General features: G+C 39.9%; 1 pseudogene; it reads right to left on the reverse strand.

Moving 5' to 3' along the window:
* Positions 1-10,255: 10,255 nt before the first annotated feature.
* LOC101425603 (ADP-ribosylation factor-like protein 5A pseudogene) lies at positions 10,256-10,804 on the reverse strand (annotated as a pseudogene).
* Between the last annotated feature and the right edge of the window lie 2,794 nt (positions 10,805-13,598).

Here is a 13,598-nt window from a genome sequence, read left to right on the forward strand (position 1 = left end):
GCATCATCTTGCTGTGTCATTTCTCCATTTGTGTGACACCACTCCTGGCCGGGCTGCACTTTTAATGTGTGGGACAGCTCTCCTTGCATTACAAACTCCTTGTGCATGGGGCTCACTTATGTGGGGGACACCTCTGTGTGGCATGGCACTCATTGTGCACAGCAGCACTGCATGTGAGCCAGCTCACCACATGGGCCAGGAGATCCTGGGTTTGAACCCTGGACCTCCTATTTGGTAGGTGGATGCTCTATCAGTTGAGACACATCATCTTCTCCCAATGTCTTCTTAATACCCTTAATCTCTTTAACCATTTCATTGAATTTATTAAGGAGATTTGTTTGAACATCTCTGCGTAGTTGTCTCAACTCCTGTATGTCATCTGGAGGTTTATCTTGTTCCTTTAACTGGACCATAGCTTTCTGTTTCTTCATGTGGATAGTAATTTTTTGTTGTTGTCTTTTCATCTGGCTTACTAGAGTATTTTTTCTGGGTGCAGTTTTTCTCTTTATTTTAGGGCTTCCTATGCTTTCTCCCTTGCTGGTTGTGCAGTAGGAGCCAAGCATGTAGTTGGTACTGTAAGCTGTGGAGGCTCAAGCTGCCCCCATTGCACCAGGGATCAATGAAACTTCTTCCAACTTTCTCCTTTTTCAGGAGCAGGTACAGAGTCACAGCTGTGTGGAATAATCCAAGTGCAGGCCTAGACTATAGTTGCCCAGAGAGACTGATGAAGCTTTACTTTTCTTTTTCCCCACCTGGGGTGGGGATGGAGCTGCAGGTGTGGGCAGCAATCCATGCAGTGCAGGTCTAAGATAACAGCAGTTGCCCTGGTAGCCTTCTGATTTTCAGTCTATGCCAGCCAAAGTTACCTACAATTACCTGTATAGGCAGGTGCAGGGCTCCTTAGCCTCCTCACTGCCAGAGGCAGGACTGAAGCCTAGGCTAGGCCTGCAGGCTGATCTGCATGAAAGAAACTGGTTCCTGCCAACACTGAAAATTTCAGTCAGTCTGGCTTCCCCTCAGGCTTGGGCAGGGTCAAAATGGCAGCTACTGGCCTCTTTCTGACTTAGGCTGGTTCACACCCAGCTCTTCTGAGGGTTATATCTTAGCCAGCCAAGTCTACCAATCAGTAGCCAACATTGGCAGCCAACTGTCTCCTCCTCCCTTTTCTGGGAAATGAGCTTCCAATTCCAGCCACAGAATAGCTCCTGGGGCAGCTCATGTCACCAGAGTAGGATAATCACCGGCCTCCACAGCTTGGCCAGTAATTTCCAGGAGAGACTGGTGCAGGTCCCCACAGCTTCCTCTCTGCTGGAGGTGACCCTGGGACCTAGGCTAGACCTGCAATATGATCTGGATGGAAAGAAGCCGGTCCCAACCAGCACTGTGATTTTCAGTCCCCCCACTTCCCCTCATGCCAGGTGTGGAGTTAAGATGGCAGTTCCCGGCCTCTTTCTGACTTGGACGGGCTCAAACTTTAGCTGTTCTCAGGATTATACTTTATCCCACTGAATTTACTTATCAGTAGTTGAAATTGGTGCCCAACCTGTCTTTTTCTCCCTTTTTGGGGAAGTTGTGCTTTCTTCTTTTTTTTTTATTTTTTATTTTTATTTTTTGTCTTTATTTATTTTTTTAATATTACATTCAAAAAATATGAGGTCCCCATATACCCCCCATCCTGCTCACCTCGCTCCTCCCCCCATAACAACAATCTCCTCCATCACCATGAGACATTCATTGCATTTGGTGAATACATCTCTGAGCACCGCTGCACCTCATGGTCAATGGTCCACATCATAGCACACACTCTACCACGTTCCACCCAGTGGGCCATGGGAGGACATACAATGTCCAGTAACTGTCCCTACAGCATCACCTAGGACAACTCCAAGTCCTGAAAACACCTCCACATCTCATCTCTTCTTCCCATTCCCTACCCCCAGCAGCCACCATGGCCACTTTCTCCACATCATTGCCACATTTTCTTCAATTACTAATCACAATAGAGTATGGATTAGAGTAAGTCCCATGCTGGAGGGGAGGGGGGGAGGTAATGCATTTACATTCTGAGTTTGGTTTCGAGACTGGCCACATTTGAGCAACACGGAGGTTCTCAGGAGGTAGCTCTTAGGCACCCTACAGCTCTAGGCCTTGTTCTTATTTCAGGTGCATAGGCTCACAAGCATAGTCATTAGTATCAAGGGCTCATTGTTGGACCTTCATTCTTTTTTAGTCTTTGCCGTTGCACTTGGGAGATTGTTGCTTTTCCTTTAGGGACTGTGATAGAGCTCCCCTGGCTAGGAACTCAGCACTCCCTCAGTTGTTTTTAATTGTATCCACTATGAAAATATCCAAACATTTTTATGTACCCTGGATATATGCCCTGGTGCTTTCAATTACAGCTGTGGAATAGCTCCTGAGGCAGCTTGTGCCTCCTTCCACTCCTTCAAGCATGATGCAGGATGCTCTCCTGGTCTCCTGGAGCCCCCAAACAGGTGCTTCAGCTAGTTCCAGAGAGCTCTGGGTGTTTGCTAACTGCCAGTAGCAGGAGCTGGCTCTAGGAGCTCCTTACTCCACCACCATCCTGCTGGTTCTCTCCCCTTATATTTTTTATGTAATATATATGAAATCTAAAGCTTCTTTAGAAATAAAATATTAAAAATTTAAAAAGTTTAAAAAGGCAGAGTTCATAAATAAATAAAAATCCAGTTCTTATAACTAAAGTCTGATGAAGAAATGAAGAAACCACACAAAACACATTAAATAAAGGAAATAGACACTGTAGATGTGATTAGAAATCAAAGAAAATACCACACACAGCTTATGCTAATACATTTGAATATCAATTTGAAATAAATAAGTTTCTGTAAAAATAAAAATGACTGTTATTGATTCAATAAATGTAAAAAGAAATAAAACAATTCAACTGGCACACTTTAATTGAATTAATGAACCATTGTCTTTGAATTGAAAAATCGATTAAAGATCTCTGTAATTTTCAGGGAACATGTAATTAACGTATTCCCTAATCTTTTTAATAGTACAGAAAATATTTGTTAAACTGCACATTCACAATAAGATGCTAAATTAAGCTGACAATAAAATGATTAATGTTGTTCCTCAAAAGAAAAATGTATACCAATTTAACTTACTCAATTGAATGAAAAAATCATAAAATATTAGCAAATAATATTCAACAGTTCCTTAAGTAATACTTCATCCTATCCTTAGAGGTATTATCCAAAATATGCAAGGATGGTACAAATTAGGAATTATTAATGTATTTCACCTCATAGTCATCTGTAGAGTTATTTGAACAAGAAAGTGACCACAGCACAGGGGATGGGGGATATAACAAGGTATTCATGAATCATTCCAAAGATCACAGTTCTTGCATGGGCAAGAAATATTTGTTGGAGTCTCTGTATTAATAAACACCCCTGTAGATATAGGAAGGTTTTATTTACCCTTGTTTCCATCATCTATCATTGCATAAAAACCAACTGAAGATTTAGGACCTTATCACAGACTCAGTTTATTATTTCTCATGATTCTCACACCTGGACTGGATTCAAGGGGGCAGTTCATCTGTTTTACATGGTGTTTGTTGGTCCTGGAACTGACAAGGTGAGTTTATTGCTCATCTCTGATACCTCTGTTGGGACGGCTGCAACAATTTAAGGGTGGTTATACATTCTTCTCTCTCTAAAAGGTCTCTCACTGTGGCCAGGTTGGGATTTTCCACAACATATTAGTATCAGGTTAGTCAGACATCTTATATCATACTTGCTTTCAAGGAAACAGAAGATGCAATGTCCTTCTATTGAAGGTTAATCAAGGAACTGGCAGAGAATAATTTCTGCTACATTGTATTAACTAAGGCAAGTCACAAGCCACCCCAGATTCAGGGTGGAGGGGTAGAGAAATAGACTCCCCATCTCCATGCATGCATACATAAGGAGGGAAGGAAATGATGATTTCTTTATTTGGAGGCTATTTATGGTATTCTGAAAAGAATAAATTCTCCCTATTGTCAGTCCTAGGAGGATTTATCCTAGGAGGATTTATCTTGCGGTGAGTAATAAAGCTTCATGAATGAAATATTAGATCAATTGAAGGAGGTGATCTTCTTTTAGTGGGTAATAGAATACATTTAGCATAGTCCAGAAGTTGCCTGAAACAGTTCTGGAGTAGTTAGAAAGAAATTGGTAGAAACTTGTTGAAATAGATAAGGGTGACCCCAGGCTTGGTCAGATGTTTTAATTCATCCTCTGTATTATATTTTCCATTTGCTGTCTTTAACATTTCATTAAACTCTGATTAAAATTATAGCTGTATGTTATATTCTTTGGGAAAAGAGGAAAAGGTCTATGTCCGTACTTAAGATGAAATAATACAGATGAGAGAGTAGCATCCCCTGCCCCAAGAACAGAGAGGGGGTATTGTGGTGATCAACAATAGAAGATTGCTCAGTCAGAGGAAAGATAATATGGTAAAGGTAATCTGTAAAAGAGGCAGTAGCAAGGCAACATATAGTAATAGTTCCTAAACTCACAAGAAGCAGTAACTTGAAAAATAATCTTGTTGAATGCTTATGCCAGAATGGTTTAGATGCATGATCACATTATACGAATCCCTACTCCACTATCAGGTCCCAATAAAATCATTTATGTGTCCTAGTGAGGAAAAATAAATACCTTAGCATTACATGAGATCTTGAATCCATAGATGGATATACTATTGCCCATAAATTCTTTACAAAATAAATATGTCTTTTCTGGTTAAGTCAGCTTCCCTCAAATAATTAGTGGAATTCAATTATTCAACAAAAGTTAAAACCACTGTTTTACACCTTAATTTCTCACTTTTATTCCCAGTTCAGTCCACTTTACCTTCAGTCACATCACTTACAGTTTCCTGAAAGAGCTCTGTTCTTTCACATTTCCATGCCTTTGCCTGTTGTCTTTCTTTGAATCTAGCCTCTCCTATCTTTTCATTGCCTCAAAAATAAAGTACTTTAGACTTGGTGCAAGATTACCTATGCAAAGACATATTTCCTGACAGATACTTAGCCCCAAAACATGATGAAAACAAGTTACAGCTAGTAAAATATATTTTTTATTCATGTAGACTGAGTTTTTTTCTTTTCTTAACCCAAAATTAATAATTCTGTGGGATTAAGGAGGCATGTAAGTGACATAGTTTCTAAGAAAAGAGACATGTCTAATATCATTTAAAAGAGTAGATATTTCATGTTTTCTTCTTGATATGCAGCCATACAGTGATTATTGTCTAACAATTCATTTTTCTCCCCTGATATCAAACAAAAATAATTAAACATTTGGTTTTCATTTGGGGTGCTCTTTCTCTTACAGTCAAATAGATATCAATGGATCTCTATGTATAATAAGATTTCTTTACTGCAATTATCAGAATTTGACTTAGATTAGCTCAGAAGAAATTTTGGTATTTACAGAATCAGATGGTAGTCTGTAGAATCAGATCTAGAAAACTGACAAGCTCTACCACTACTCTCTAAGCTATTGCCACTGCTGCCTATTTGATGCCAATATGAAAAATTTCTCAATTCCCCTGTGCCTTTTGAATCAATTCTGAAGAATTCAAGCCTCTGGTTGACCCAGCCTATTTGGGGCCAGCGTGGAAATACCTGGCCTCTTTTTTACTGCATATGGGAGGTGGACAAATATGAGAAAGATTTCATCACACATAGAAAGAATGTTGGGAAAATGGTAGCCTTTACATGTAACAAACATCCAGGATACCTTTTCATTTCATTGGGAGATGGAACACTATGGGCATTTTTGCTCTTTTCAACATTTAATATTAAGTAAAACTCTCTCTACCTTAATCTCGTATGAAAACTGATTTAGGTAGGGAAAGGTAGGAGAAGAGACAAAACTTGGCAAAGGAGGACAACCAATGGAAAATTACCATAAGATAATACCTAACTGCAGTGGAAAATCACCCACCCAAGACCTAAGGCCAAAAGATGCCAGATGACAAAAGGCCCACACATCACCTCACCACCAAATGCTTCACCAACCCCTCCCCTAGATGGTTCCCATTCTGAAGAATATGGAGGCAGTGAAGAGTTAGTTTTTAATCTCCCTTTTGCATAAAGCAGTTCAATGAGAATGTTGGGACTTACAAGTTCTAACTTACATGGAGGGGGAAGAAAGGGGGAACCAGCCTTTATAAAACAGAATCCCCAGCCCCAGTAGGGGATACTCTATGAGAATGCCTGCACTCCTGTCTTGAGTGTGTACTGACACTTTACATTAAATTCTCCTGCTACTATATGACTAGTTCTTGAATTCTTTCTTCAACTGTGTCAAGAACCCTCCTACCCTAGGCTGAGGTCTTTCTCCAAGACCTTCCAGGGCCGCTCAAAAATCATGATGATTGTGAGAGGACTCATTCCTTTATGTTTGGAATTAATTTGCATAGTATATTACAAGAGATCATGGGAATGAAAATATCTGAATATGCTAGTATAGTATATGGAGTTTTATTTTGTATTATTCAGATTCTTTCTGCAGGATATTTGACAATTATGTAGTTGAAGAAAAGACCACTGGAAGTAAAGCTTTTATTTTAGTGCTCCCCAAACCAGTTACTTGCAGATCAATTTTAATGAATGGGAATTGCTAGAGCCTAAATGTGGACTAGCATGAGACTAAGAAACTCCTACAGTTATAGACTTGGTGGGAAAGGGTAAGGAAGGGATCACATCCAAGGACTTTACCTCCAGGAAACATTCCAGATTCTCGTTGTGAAAAAAGAGAAATAGTCCCTCTGGAAAAGTTAAGGACACACCTAGTGGCCCTCATACAGACCTTGCCTACTTCCTTTTCTATTGTGTGCAGATATTTCAATATGTTTCCATTCCACACCCAGGTAAGATGTTAAGTCTAATGGAATGGCCTGACCATAACTTAAACCTGGAAACCAGGAATAAGCAGCCCTTGCTGCTTTTCAGGGTGGGGACTCTCAGTGGCAGGACCCCCACCACCTGGGCTGTATAAACACCACACTGTGGAGATTTGTCTCTCCTCTCCATTGCAAAGTGGGGTGTGCAGAACTGCCATCCCCTCACCCTGACCCTAGTCTTGGCCTCCCCAGGAGACAGCTATGATGAGATAGTTTCCCCTGCTCTTTTGAACCCTTTGTTGTATAAGTAACAAAGTGGTCATTTGCTGAAAGGCTTTGCCCTGCTTGTGCCTGTGTGCACACACACAGTATAGCAACTTGCTGCACAGAGAGGAAGAATCACTGTGAAATACTCTCAGAGTCTTCTCCATAATAAAGACCTACTTTCCAGGGAAAAGACTTTACCACATTCCTGTCACAGAGCTGTGGAGGAAGGGCATTCCTATCACTCCAGCCCACTCTGGCTTTCCTTTTTCATTTATATTTGTAAGGGTGTGGGTGAGGGGTGAGAGGTGGGGACATGGGAAACTATATATGAAGAAACACGTCTAAAGATTGCAGGTCAAATATTCTAGCTCACTAAAAGACTGAGATTTAACTAGAACATTATAGAATGTCCCAAAAGCCTACATCTTACCTCCATACCAATAGGGCTCCAATATAATAATAGTAAATTACAAATGAAAGAGTTGAAATACATACACTGTTTCTGAGGAGTATTTAAGGAAGACCAGCCTCAAAGCAAACAAAGAAGCAAAAAATTTGAAGCATCTGAGACCTATAGCTACTGCAAACATTAAATGCAGCAAAATTTCTATCCAGATTATTATGACTCCTCATGCTGAGAGCCTATTTACCTCAGTAAATTTCCTATTTGCCAAATAAATTTACACAGCATCTATGTCCAGAAAAATAGAAAACACTGTTGAAAGAAATCAAAGATGACTTAAATGGATATAGAGATCATTTGTATTCATAAATTGGAAAGGTCCAATATTGTTAAAATGTGAATTCTTCCCAGCTTAATCTATAGACTCAATATATCCCAATGAAAATTCTAGCAAGCTATTTTGTAGTTATTGAAAAACTTTTTAAAAATTTTATAAAGAAACACAAAAGATCTAGAAAAGCCAGCACAATACTGGAGAAGTACAAAGTTGAAACACTCACACTACCCAATTTCAAGACTAACAGTGAAGCTAGAGCAATCAAGACATCATGGTATTGGCAAAAGAATACATACATAAATCAATGGACTAGAGAAAGAGCCCAGACATAGATCCACACAACTACAGTAGGCCTTCATTTTATAGGAGGTCCTACATTCCAAGACCCTTCATGTAAATTGAAATTAGAGCATAATAGTAAATCTACTTATTTATAAGTATTTCTTATATGAATATACCTATTGCACATTTTTATAAACAAGGCAAATAAACACTCTAATAAACAAAATTTATCATAGAAATATATAGTTTTAAAATTTTTATTTTCTCTCTCTGCCTTTTTCACCATTTTCAATCATATATACCTAAATTTGCATGTGTTAAGTTCATGCAAAACAAGGTCATACTATATAGTCAATTGATCTTTGAAAAGGATCAAAGGCAATTCAATGAAGAGAAGATAACCTTTTAAACAAATGGTACTGAAGAAATTAGGTGATCACATGCAAAATAGGAGGAAGGAAGGAAAGGAGGGAGGAAAGAAGGAAGGGAGGGAGGCAGGAAGGAAAGAAGGGACAGAGGGAGAGCAGGAGGGAGGGAGTGTGGGAGGATATAGACTCACAAAAATTAATTCAAAGTGGATTATAGACCTAAATATAAAATGCATAACTATAAAGCTTCTAAGAAATATAGAAGAAAATCTGGGTGGCCTTGGTTTTGCTTATGAGTGTTTAGATACAACACCAAAAGCACAACTTATGAAAGAAAAAGTAAACTGGAGAATATTAAAATTAAAAAGTGTGCTCTGCAAAAAGCCACCTGTAAGAGAAATGAAGAGGCATGCCAAAAATTGGGGGAAAATATTTGCAAAACACCAAAATTTACATAGACATCTCATTCCCAGATATTTGTTTCTCATGCCATTCTCCAACATAATGAATAGGGGCTCACTGGAGTAATGACTGAACTGGTCAGGAAATAAACAAGGTAATCATGGAATATCTTGTAAGGCCACTGTAGCAGTTTGATATTATTGATGAATTCCAAAAAGAAATATTGGATTATGTTTGTAAACTGATCTTTTCCTCTGGGCATAATGGATTATACTGGATTCATAGGTTTACTAGATGAATTATATAAACCTCTTATGCTGTAAGGCATCGAGTCCCCACCCTTGGGTGGGTGGGGAGTCCCAGATAAAATGCATGGGAAAGGACAGAGTTAAGGGTTTTTTTTTTTTTAGCAGATCAATTTATTCAGTAATATAGATGGAATATGGACCTACTCAAGGAATGATCTGATAATTATTTGCTGTGTAATTCTCCCCATTAGTAATACGTATGCAAAAATCTGATACACGCTCCATTCAGTTGCCATACATTTCTGTGTGATTTGACCAACAAAAAAATATTAACACACACAATGTGGAGCTTTTTTCATTTTTCTTTCTTCCGTTTTTTTTGTTTGTTTGTTTGTTTGTTTTAAGAGCAGCTCAATGATTTGGGGATTGGTTAGTACAATACAGAGAGCATAAGGGGAAAAGCACAAAATGGCACTTAACACCAATGCCTGTACTCATTTTATATGGTTACAACTAAGGACATTACTAATTTTTGTGTTACTCATCACTTTACTTTAGAATGTAAATCAAAGCCATTGACTTGGACTTAAGGTATATATACAATACATACACAACCTTATGCAAAATACTTTTCATAAGTAATGTTACACTTTAAAATATTGGAAACTGATTATCTGTGCTGATTTGTATTTTGACTTAGAACAAGAAGAGATCATTTGATTAGGGAGGTTTATACTGTTAGTAAAGCTCTTCAAGTTAACAATGTCTTCCACTCCCGTTGTACTTACCACAGGCTATACAATGTCCTGAGAGGGTTCATTAAGAGAAAAATGTCAGTCACAGTTTTAAGACCTTACTTTGAAAGGAACTAACGTGAAAGCAAATTTGAAGGTTAGACTTCATCTTTGTTTTCAAATAAGTGGTCTTAATTTTTCTTCTTATAGAAAAAGTTTAAATCAGTTTATTATAAATATATCTAAACCATTAATTTTTGCAGCTTTCAGGTAAAGTCCAGTGCTTTGTTTAGACAAAGTCTATGAGAAGAAGTCAGTAGTAGAGATCATCTAATCTTAAGTCGTGACATCATCCATTCAAGTCCTTGGCACAATCCCTCGTCAGTAAGAGCACAGCATGCTTGGATATGCCATTGGTGATCCTTAATAGAAGTTAGTTTCAAAAACTGGGAGATTTCTGCTACAGTCATACATTCTTTAACATCTTGCTTATTAGCAAAAATCAGCAAACCAGCTTTTCTCAGGTCCTCATGCACCAACATTTTATACAGTTCTTCTCTACTTACAGAAATCCTTTCTCTGTCTGTACTGTCCACAACAACTATTACAAACTCAGTGTTAGTATAGTAAGTATTCCAGGAAGAACAAAGAGATTCTTGGCCACCAATATCCCACATAAGGAAACGTGTATTATTAACCACTATTTCTTCTACATTACTTCCTATTGTAGGGGATGTGTGTACAACTTCATTCATAGAAAATTGATAAAGGATGGTAATTTTCCCTGCATTATCCAGCCCAACAATGATAACTTTGTGCTCTGGCTCGCGGACATGGCCGCCGCATTGTCTGCAAGGAGCCTTGCGGGCCACCATCCTCCCCCAGTTCCTTTTGGGCAGCTGCGGTGGCAGCTACCACAAGGGCCGAGTTAAGGGTTTCTGATGTTGGAGTTTTGATGTTGGAGTTTGATGCTGAAGCCTTAAGCTGGAGCCCTGGGAATAGAGGAACCCAAGCCTGGAAAGAAGCAAGTGTTTGGAAGAGAGGAACACAGGAAGCCTGAACCCTTGCAGACATTGGCAGCCATCTTGCTCCAACAAGTGAAAATAGACTTTGGTGAGGGAAGGAACTTTTGCTTTATGGCCTGGTATCTGTAAGCTCCTACTCCAAATAAATACCCTTTATAAAAACCAACAAATTTCTGGTATTTTGCATCGGCACCCCTTTGGCTGACTAATACAGACAGAAAGTAAGAAAGTTCTCAAAATTCTCTTATGTCAGGGACACAAGACCCACTGAAAGATTTCCCAATGGCCAAAGTTGGAAAAAATTGAGGAACAAAATAAATAAAGTAGCACTGGATTATAAGTCAACATATAAAATAAATACCTATAATCCCATACCAATATAAATAAATGAACAAACAAATAAATGCAGGATAAAGGGCAAATCTCACAGAAGAATTTCAAATAATTCAAGCAGGGATTTTGCACTCAAGGAGATGGAACACAAACTCTTCACTGCTTTAGCATAGGTTGTACTAACAGAATTTCTTCCAAAGACCACCATCTGGAATGGGGTGGGGCAATAGGGAAGAGAATAAGTATACGTTGGCAAAACTTGACCACCTCAGCCACATGATCAAAGTTAACTTGAACCTTGAGATTTCAAGCAGATAGAATGTACCTGTAGCAGTCCCGGGGTTGTAAGACATTAATCACGATTTAAGTGGCCTCTTGCCTCTGTGGTCTTCCTCCAAAAAGCCCATGATACAAATCTAATGATGAGACAAACATCAGATGAATCTCAACTGAAGGACAATTACCCTCATTTGATGGAGGTCATCAGAAATAAGCAAAGTCTAAGAAACTGTCACAGCCAAAAGGAGCCTAAGAAAAATGATGCTTAAATGCAATACGGGTCCTAGATGGAATCCTGTGACAGAAAAATGACAATAGGGGGAAAAAAAACAAAACATAAGCACATCTGAATTAAGTACAGACTTTAGTTAATACTAATGAATCAGTAATGTTTCATTCATTCAATGTAAGATGTTAGTAACATTGGAAACAGGGTATGAGGTATATGGGAACTCTGTTCCACATTTACAATGATCTCTAAATTGAAAACTGTTCTAAAATTAAAGTTTATTGAAAAATATGAGCTGTTAGAGACAAGGACACATGCTAACATGAAGTGAAAAATGACACAGATTTGACTATAACAAAATCTAAACTAGGTAAAACCATGTACATGCAAAATTATTTAAGGGAAATTTTCTATAGTATTAACAGTGTTTTGTGTTATTTTGTTTTGGAGGGGAGTTGCATAATAGATTATGCTTATCATTTTAAACATACTACATTGTCAATGTAATTAGAAAATAACATATTAAAATATTTTTTAAAAGTTGAGATTTCAGCTATGAGTGCTTGAAATCTCAGCATAACATTCAGCAACATATTGGGTTTCTACGATGGGTTGATATCAGTAAATAAATTCTTTGAGCAGTCTTCAAAAAGTGGAACAAAAAAACTGAGGTGCGACGGCTTGCTCAGTCGGTAGAGGTGGGGTCTGGCTGCGGACGAGGGGTCGGTCCCGCTTGGGACGAGGGGTCGGTCCGGCAGCAGACGAGGGATCGGTCTCACAGGGGTTGCGCGGTTTCGCTGACGGGGTCGCCCGGAGAAGCAGGCGACGAACTGGGGACAAGGGAGGCCAGGCCCTTGTCGGGGGCTCTCAGGACTGGAGGGCACACGGCAGAAGAACTACTGCGGAGACAAGGTAAACACGCAAGTCCACTTTATTGAGGGAGAGGCAACAGTTTTATAGGGGCTGGGGAAGGCTGATTGGTCGAAGCCACGCCCTGTTCTGATTGGTTGCTGGAGAAAGGTCAGTGGGCGGTACTGGACGGGGGAGGGGTGGTGGTTAGGGATTGGCTGTCGCTATTGCTGGGGGAAGGGGCAGGGTTTAGGGATTGGTGGCTGCTGTTGCTGGGGTGGAGGGCAGACTTGAGTTCCCCGCCCACGCCTGGCTGTTGCTGCTGCTGGGGGGAGGGAAAAGGGCAGACTGGATTTTTCTACCCACGCCTGGCTGTTGCTGCTGTCAGGGGAGGGGAGAAGGGCAGACTGGATTTTTCCGCCTACGCCTGGCTGTTGCTGCTGTCGGAGGAAGGGAAAAGGGCAGACTGGAATTTTCTGCCCTGCGCCTGCGCAGGGAGAAAGAAGGCATCCTGCGGCGCTATCCGGGAGGAGGGGCGGCCGCGGAAGCATGGCTGCCGAGAAGGGGAGACCCGAGGGCACTCTGCGCCCATGCCGAGCTCCCTTCAGGGGTGGCGGTGAGTCCGACCAGCCACCCTATTATGGGGGCAGCGGCTTGGCCTACCGCGGCCGCTCCCCCGCCAGGCCAGCGAACCACACTTCAGCCCGAGGGGTGACCGCACTGAGGTAATTTTGCTTAAATGCAGTGCTTGGGTTAGAAGTTTATTATGAATAAAAACAAAATTAAATTTTAGCATTGTAACATGCTTAACAGTCATTGTAAAAAAAAGATTTGTGTGATTAAATCATTTCAAGCTTTTGACTTTGCCTTCATCAGGCAGCACTAGGAATGTTTTCTGTTTGAAGGAGCCAATGAAAGGTTAGTGTACAGTATCATGATTCCTAAGATGATCAA

The sequence above is a fragment of the Dasypus novemcinctus genome, chromosome 6, assembly GCF_030445035.2.
Source record: "Dasypus novemcinctus isolate mDasNov1 chromosome 6, mDasNov1.1.hap2, whole genome shotgun sequence".
NCBI lineage: Eukaryota > Metazoa > Chordata > Mammalia > Cingulata > Dasypodidae > Dasypus > Dasypus novemcinctus.